The sequence below is a fragment of the Dermacentor albipictus genome, chromosome 2 (assembly GCF_038994185.2).
Source record: "Dermacentor albipictus isolate Rhodes 1998 colony chromosome 2, USDA_Dalb.pri_finalv2, whole genome shotgun sequence".
NCBI classification, from domain to species: Eukaryota; Metazoa; Arthropoda; class Arachnida; order Ixodida; family Ixodidae; genus Dermacentor; species Dermacentor albipictus.
This window is the reverse complement of record NC_091822.1, coordinates 153,418,895-153,427,488: the sequence shown is the minus strand read 5'-3', so window position 1 is coordinate 153,427,488 and position 8,594 is coordinate 153,418,895.

Here is an 8,594-nt window from a genome sequence, read left to right as displayed (position 1 = left end):
GCACGGTTCTCCATACCTGAGATAATCGCTGACGTGGATCCACCGACTCATAGAAACGTTTCCACCTTTGAGATGGCAGTGCATCAACAAGGCGTTGAATCTTATTTCACATCCGCCTTGCCTCTCTGAGATCATGAATGGATTTAGTTCTCCTGTATCTTATTTCAGCCCGCCGGCGAATTGCTCGTAGTCGCTGCAGTTCGGCTTCAAATTCTTCATATTTCGGGAAAGGCTGAAAACCACGCGTAGCCTCTTGCATGGCTTTTTGAATTTCGTGTTCCAGACATGAATGGTTCCCTTGCTGACATACTTCCTCCATGTGGGACCGAAACGCCGACCAGTCAATTCGCCGGAGGGTCGTGGAGGAGCATTTAGATAGTCCCTTGATCTTCGGGTACGTCGGAATGTGGTCGCTTTCATGTGATTCGATGTCTGGAAACTATTGCACGTTTTTTTTTTTCACGACGCCGAGGAACCAGGGTCAAGTCTGGGCAGCTGCTGTATGTAAGCCCTCGTAAACATGTCGGACTACCATCTTTGAGCCAATAAAGGCCCGGCTGTGTGACAACGGATGCTAGTCTTCTTCCTCTGGAGTCCATCTTCAAACTCCCCCAAAGCGGATGGTGACAATTAAAATATTCAGTGAGGATCGTAGGACCGGATGTCGCCGATAACACGTCGTGCAGTCGTTTACAGTCGAAGCGACTGTAACAGTCGCTTCGAGTGTAACTGTGGTCGTTGTAACGACTGCAGTCGGTGTAACAGACTTTATAGTCGAAGGAGCAATGTAGACAGCGACGAGAGCGAGCGCAAGCTCCTTCGTTTTTACACTTAAACAAACAAATTAAATGTGCAAGAAGAGGCGAGCGTAAAGCGTTTGTGAATGGCAATAGTTAATTTAGCGTTCCCCTTTCAGACGTACAAAACGTGAACCTATTCAGGGCGCATATAGTTTGAATCACATGAGCGTTGAATGCAGGCTGATAAATTAGCATTTCTATCAGCTCATTTTTGTTTTATGTTTAGATACACAAACACGGACGCGTAATAAAGCTATACAGGGTGTCACAACTAACTTAGGCAAAGTTTAAATATATGCCTGTACATTCTAAGACGACGCGACCAAATGCATGTTGCTGACTATTGTGTGGAGTAACTCACGTTACTTCTTGTATTCTACTTAATTGCACAATTAGTCAATAATTATTAACCAACTTCGGAAGCAACGAAGTTAGGCAAAAAATTCCAATTGTAAAACGCCTGATTAGACAGTTTCTAACTTTCTATCTATTGGGCATTAGTGTTTTTTCGTTTACTGCACATGCCCTCGAAAAGCAAAAAGATACCACGTGACATGTCTACCTGCGCGCGGTGATTTCAGCGCTCCCAAACGCTCCGCACACAAACAATCATAACACTTCGTCGGGTGTGCTGCCGCTGCGCCTGCTTGTCGCTTTCATGAAGCGCCACGAGGGAAGCACATCGGTAGCGTAAATCGCACAGCCAACACCTGCGTCACTGGCCAGTCGCCTTTTAAGCGGCTCTGATTGGTTGCGCAATCCTTGCTGATGACTCGCGCTGCGTCGCCGGCGCAGCTGTCAAGTCATAAAACCATTCTTTCCCGCAGCTGCTCTGCTCTGGGAGCATCTGGGTTTTTGCGTGAGCAGACCGCCACCGAAACTTGTGACCCAATACAGGCTGCGCTTGAAAACAGTTCACCTAAAGGGCTGAAATGCTTTCCCATTACCACACGTAAGCAGCAGTAAGTGTCTGTGACGAAGTTAGTGAACTATATACGTGATCAGCGCAGTAGACGTCTTCGGAGCCAACATTTCTTGCAAGGCCAAGGATACCACTTTGTGTAACCAATCTAGGTTTACAGGAACCGGAGTAGATTATTTTATATTATTTTTTAATATTCATATCTTGCACAAAAAACCTATGTGATGCAATGCAGTTGTACACATAGCATATACCTCTTATCTAAATTACAACTGAAAACATGTATAGCTAATACAAAATAAGATAACATATTGCTCAGACAGCCCCTACCGGCAACCACCGTGAAGCCATAACTTTTTTTCATTTTTGCGTTATGTTGTGGTATAAAGCGCTTCTTTGTTTCTTTTATTAATTTGCCCACTTTGTAGGTATTCATCAGGCGAGAAATGCGGGCCAACTTCGTGGGCAGAGCAGTCTGACACAGCGCCTTAACTTTAGAGCGCAGCTCTTTGGCGCCCGTTCCCGCGTCACCGTCGCCCTTGCCGTCGTCGTAACCAAGGTCATCGTCCACGCGCTTCTCTGGCTGCGCTAAAACCCCTTAAACTTCGCAAAGTAGTGCCACGCTTTGAAGAATGCCGCCTTGTCCTCGCGCGCTTTGGCCGAGGCCGACGCCGTGTCGCTATTGGCCTAATAGCATCACGTGGGCTCTCGCGCCGTATATCAGCGCCATTTTTGCTCGAGAAGCGTCTACGGAGTGGCGAGGGGCGCATGTTGGCGCCGTTGCAACTTTCGAGCAGCGTAGGCGGCGCCACGGTCGAGGAGGAGAAAGAGAAAGAGAGGAGTGAAGGCAGAGGAGGAGAATGTCGCTACTTTGCGAAGTTTAAGGGTTTTTAGGCTGCGCGCGCTCCTGCTGCCGTCTCTCGCACGCGGCCCGAGTCTTGCTGTCTCCTTATCATAGAGTTTCATACAATAAGTACTAGGGACAACTCTGGCGCTAGTGTCTACTAAGGTCCCTCTATAATTTTTAATTTAGCGACATCTGCCGCGCGCGCCACCTGGGGAGTTCCTGTAGCAGACGGCGCCCAAGCTAAACCGCGGCGCCGCGGCATTGACGCGGTGAAAATGCACATGCGCGGAAATAAAACCAACTGGTGCCTGACTGTGGTGGAAAACGAAAGAATGGCTCGAACTGCTAAAACTTGTCCTTTAACTTCAAATGAGCGCTGAAAGAAAAACACTCAAGAGAGCGAAACGAGTGCTTCATCGCCTCGATTCCGCATGTTTACACTTCGTTCGTTTGCGCTTGTATTAAATTACATTACATGTTCACAGCATAAATTATCTGCATATAATTAAGAAGAGCATGAATTGTTGATTTACTTGCATTTCGTAAAAGAGTCGAAGTGCTTGATGGGTGAACAACACGGAGTCGAAGACGTACAACGCGAGACGTATTTCATGTCTCTCCGCGCGAGCCTTGGTGATGGCTTGCGCTTAATTCCATTTGCTCTGTGAATTCTTTTGCTTGTAAGTGTGCTGCGTACACATAGCGATGACTTTGAACGGAGAATTCGTGTAACAAGGAAGGCTTGCAGTCGCTTGGACCGAAAAACTTTCGGCATAAAGTCGCTGAAACGTGCGACCCTCACGGCAACTAAACAACATCATGTGTGTGTGGAAACGAGTGCGCCAACAATCTTTTTGCAGCTGAGTGTGTCTGTCGTGTAGCGATTACACGACGACTGTTGTGTTTTGTGGTTCAGTGCTACGAGCCAGTGCAACTGTTGTGACATTCTAAATTAAGCGGCGGTATGGATCGTGTCAGCGAGTCTCCTCGATCGTGTTCGGGCTGCCAGCGCGATCTAATCTCGCAGCACACCGACATCGATGGTAGTGTGTGCGCGTGTGTGAATGCGGTTGACTGTTCTTCGTGAACCGTGCGACGTGGCCATGTAAACTTGAATCATGAGGCGCATTGTTGCGTTTATACCTTTTCGCCTCCGTGCACCGCGGAAGCCCCGTAAGAATTAGAGGGTCTTTATGCTAAACGCACGCGAATTGGCCTAGCTATTACTGCACTGTGTTTTGCTGGCAATCCGTGTATCGTATCTGGCGTTTTAATGTTAATTTGCAGTTGTGTGTTTTTCATCAAGAAAATGGCATCGCCGATTACTGAAACATCTTCGAGCGTGAGGGAAGCTTGGGCAGAACGAGCTCGCAGCTGTATGTAATGTACTTCGATATGTTGTATTATACTTTATTATTTGATGGCCAGTAGCTGTGGCTGAGCAGTATTTGTTTTTAAAAGCAGAGTAATGCAGGCACTTAAGCACATACTTATTCACATGTGCAACGCACAAAATACGACTAGGATATGCAGAGTTCAATATGACTTTTTGGTCATATTGTAAAGTGCAGTTAACAGCGCGCGCACAAACACAGGAAAGTATTAAAGTAGAATTCGCTGCTGAAATTTGCGATTTCTTTATCGCACGTAACGCAATGCGGATATTTGTCAGCGAGTTAATGCGCATCTGCCCCTCTATTTACTTGCATGCTAGGTCATACTGCACATGCTCAACGGGCTCATGATGCACAAAAAGCAATAACCTTTACAAATTTCGGGCGCCAACATTCATATACGCGATTGAAATACTATCGCAGCTCTGCAGACACACGTGTATCGTTTCTCTCGCACCTTCGCATCGCTCTACGTTACTTTCCTCGCATAGTCGTGCAGTTACCGACGGTTCAGTCCTTCCGTCCAGTTCTATGCGACCACATTTATCTTCTGGTCAGGTTTTGTTTGCCGCGCGGGATGCAAAATAAGTTCTTGCCTTCCTCCGTCTAATCTCGGCACCCACCCGCACAGTAACAAGGCATTTCGATCCTTCGCATCCTAGGTGATACTGAGCTATTCAGCGGGCTCATAACGAACTAAAATAAATGATCTCCACAATAAAGTTTTTTTGTCTGTCTGTCTGTCCACAAACTTCAGCCATCAACATTCATGCGCGCGAATGAAATACTATCACAGCTCGACACACGCACGAGTATACTTTCTATCCCATCTTCGTATTGTATGTTATTTACGTCGCATAGTCGTGCAGTTACCGCCGGTTCAAAGTCCTTTCGTCCAATTCTGTGCAACCATACATTTCTTCTGGTTAGGTTCTGGTTGCCGCGCGGGATGCAAAATAACTTCTTGCCTTCCTCCGTCCCCTTTCGGCACCCAACCACACATCAGCAATGCATTTCGGCCCTCCCGGAACGAAATTACCGCAGCAATGTGCATAGCACAATAGCTGAAACGCGCGTACTTCGCCCGGCGCGCAGGAGAGAGAGAGAGAGAGAGAGAGCAAATGATAAATGAAAGGTAGGGAGGTTAACCAGGACTGAGCCCGGTTGGTTACCCTACACTGGGGAAAGGGAAACGGGGACGGAAAGATTAGAGAAAAAAGAGAAAGTCCACTGGGGATATCGTTCAGTCACTCAGTCCGGATTACAGACGCTGACTCAATCCTGTATCTTTCAGATATCGCAGCAGCGCTTTTGTGGCCTTTTGTAGCTGCGATATGCGAGGCCATGGTCCCAAGATCTTGTTCAAGGTGAACGGTCTTCTATCTAACTGGTTGAGGGCTGTGCAGAGATCTTGTCTTTCATTTTCAAATGATGGGCAGTAGCACAGTAGATGGTCTATAGTTTCTTCGACACCGGCGCGCAGTTCCGGCGCGCAGGAACTTTCATGGCGGCAAAGGGGCGGAGCAAGGTCGCATGTTACCGATAAGCCATCGCTGGCGTCGTCGGCTGGATCAAAGCCTTTCCGTACTTTAAAATTATTGAGAGACTTTAGGGGAGCTGCAATATGGGAGCGATTGTATCAGCACAGAGCGGAGCAACCGTGGAGGACACCAACGAGCGTAGATCACCTTTCAACAACTTAACGCCGTAAATATAACTCGTCTTCGTGATCGCGGCACCTGTTGTTTAATTCAAAGAGCCTCCAAGTATCGTTTGAAAAACCAACGACGGGCCTATACCGGTACTTGTTTCTGTTTTGCCAACGTGCAATGGAGCGGTAGACTTTTATCGTCCATCGTGCATGAATTTTGAGCGAGACAAACAGGTTCACATGATGATGGAGACTCGAGTGATCCATAGTGCCCGAGCCAGATAAGCGTCCGGCTGGGTATGACGTTTTGATAAAGGCATTTCTATCCGTCAGCACAGAGCTTCCTACAAAAATTACCAGAAAAAAAATGGCGGTAGAGTCTACCACATCTACAAGAACGGCGCTTAAGCCGGTAAGGAAATTATGGGTACGATACGTCAAGCACTTGTTGAGTGGGTTAGTGACGAGCATGTCGAAATAATGAAGAAGCACACCCGTAGAGTTCAGTAGATGTTACATTAGGCTTTCAATCTTATCTTTATCGCTACTTTCAGTCCTACAGCACCCCTGGATTTCGACCCGTCGTGGTTTCTCAGTGGCTATGGTGTTGGGCTGCTGAGCACGAGGTCGCGGAATCGAATCCCGGCCACGGCGGCCGCATTTCGATGGGGGCGAAATGCGAAAACACCCGTGTACTTAGATTTAGGTGCACGTTAAAGAACGCCAGGTGGTCGAAATTTCCGGAGTCCTCCACTACGGCGTGCCTCATAATCAGAAGGTGGTTTTGGCACGTAAAACCCCATAATTTCATTTTCACCCCCGGATTCATCGAATTCTTTGTTCTCCTTGTGCAGAGAAACGGCGCGAAGTGGGGTGACCGGAAAGCGAGTTTTAACGGCAGCGAAAGCCGTTCTAAGTCAGAAGCAGCCGGTTGCGAAGAATGAGCGCAACGCGCTCTCGTAGTGCATCTATCTACACATGATCTACATTGTAGCTGAACTACAGCAGCGCCAGAGCTACCTCAAATAATTTTAGCGGTATTATAGTAGGAGGAATAAACGTGAATAAAAAAACTAGCAGGCGAGAGAGTTTTCGCACTATGTGGAAAATTTATTGTTTTTCAGTACCGAGGTGTTCACGAAGAAGCTACTGCCCTGACGAAGAGAAATTCCCCTGCTAAACATTGCGCGTCTGCGTAAACAGAGACATGCGAAGGAAGGAGGCATTAAAGCCCCTGGATTTTCGGAACGTAGCGAAATGCTTTGGTTTCGCCGCCGTGCTACGCAATCGCTGATGATGATGGCGATGATAAGTGTCACCTCCTTTGGAACGGGGAGGAGACAAACGGTCGCCTAGCCTGCTTTAGTTATTCTGGTTCTACTACATTTAGCGCCACCAATAGCCTTTTGCCTTTCTGATCTCAATCTTGACTTTCGTATTAAAACTTTATCGCTATGTTGTACCGTTACAAACGATTGAAGTGACTCCGGTTCAATTAATCTGCTCACTGCATTTTTTTTTTCTACCAACACGCTAAAGGCGTACACGTCACTTTGACGCGGTGAGTTTTTGCGGTTTGGTGAGGTCACGTGACAGGCAGGTAAAGTGGGTGCAGCCCGAAAACTTTTCACCAATAGCCGAGGGCTAATGGCGAAAAGGGGTCGAATCAGAAATAACTATTTTTCTTTTGTTCGATCAAATCATGCATAATCAGTGCGTACACGTGGTATCAGATGGGGATCTATCACGGTTTTCGTGTCGTCGCGTGACAGACAGGTTAAGTGGGGGTGGTCCAAAAATATTTTTGACCTGTCGAGGAGGGCTGATTGCAGAATTGGAATAGGAAAGTTTGGAATAGTTTTACGTGATAGCACCCGGAGTCTCCCGAACCGGCTTCTTGCGTGAAAGGTAGGTAAACGCTGAGAGCGAACTATGTGAAATATGTTCTTATGGTGTTTGTATAACCAAATGGAGCGTAATAGAATGTAGCCTCAATGCAGCGATCGCACAGATTCGCAGAGACCGACTGCGCGTCTGCATGCTTGTCCGCGCACTGTTTCGCTTTCGCCGCGTGCGCGTTTTCGCACCGTGACATGAGCTTTAGGCCGCAGAGTATGAGCATTTTACAGTATACAAGCAACCATTGTTGCGTGGGCGCTATCACAGCTGTTCAGAAGTAATTTCATTGTAGAGACTTCGACGCCTACGGGGACTGTGATGTGCCGTCGCGACGATTCAATCTTTTTTTTTCTAAATTCTTGGATTTTTCAATATTATTTCTCGAGTTGCGTCGCACTGTATGTTTATCGGTGTTCTCAGCGTGCGATTTCCCGCTGCTTCTTTTTTGTGATGCAGTGCATTAATTCATTACACAAACATGACCATATGCCATGCTTTTTTTTTAATGTGCTTCTTACCGCTCCCTTTCCACTCCAGTGAACTTGCCAGTATCTATAGCATCGACAAGTTCATAGACCAAACTGTCATGACATTAGCCTGGCAGCGGACTCGGGCGAGCGACTCAGTGCGCGTTTTCCGAACATCGCAGACCCGGCGCCGTAGCAGAAATCTTCCTCGCGTCTGTGCTTGCTGCATACCCGAGTTGTAGCCGACAACTGTTTGCCGGTTTTATGTTTCGCGAGCCAAGCTTCACGCAGCTCCTTGTCCTGCGGCTACGTGTGAATAAGGCTGACACCAGGCTCCGTTGCGTACGTTCGGCACCGCGGCACCGAGCAGTAGCCTACCATGTTGCGCGCCTTCACAGGCAGCCACTACCTATTGTAGTGCTTTCAAGCGTTGTAAAGGAGACACTAGAAGCGGGAAAATCTCGCCACTAAATGAAAACTGCAGCTTACGAGAAAATTTAAACTCTCGTTTTCAGCTCGCTTCGGCGCTCCCGAAGCAGCCGACGCGGCCGCTATGTCCACGTGATCCCTCATAGCACGTCACGCCGGCGGTGGCGCCAGCCTTTCCAGTGGTG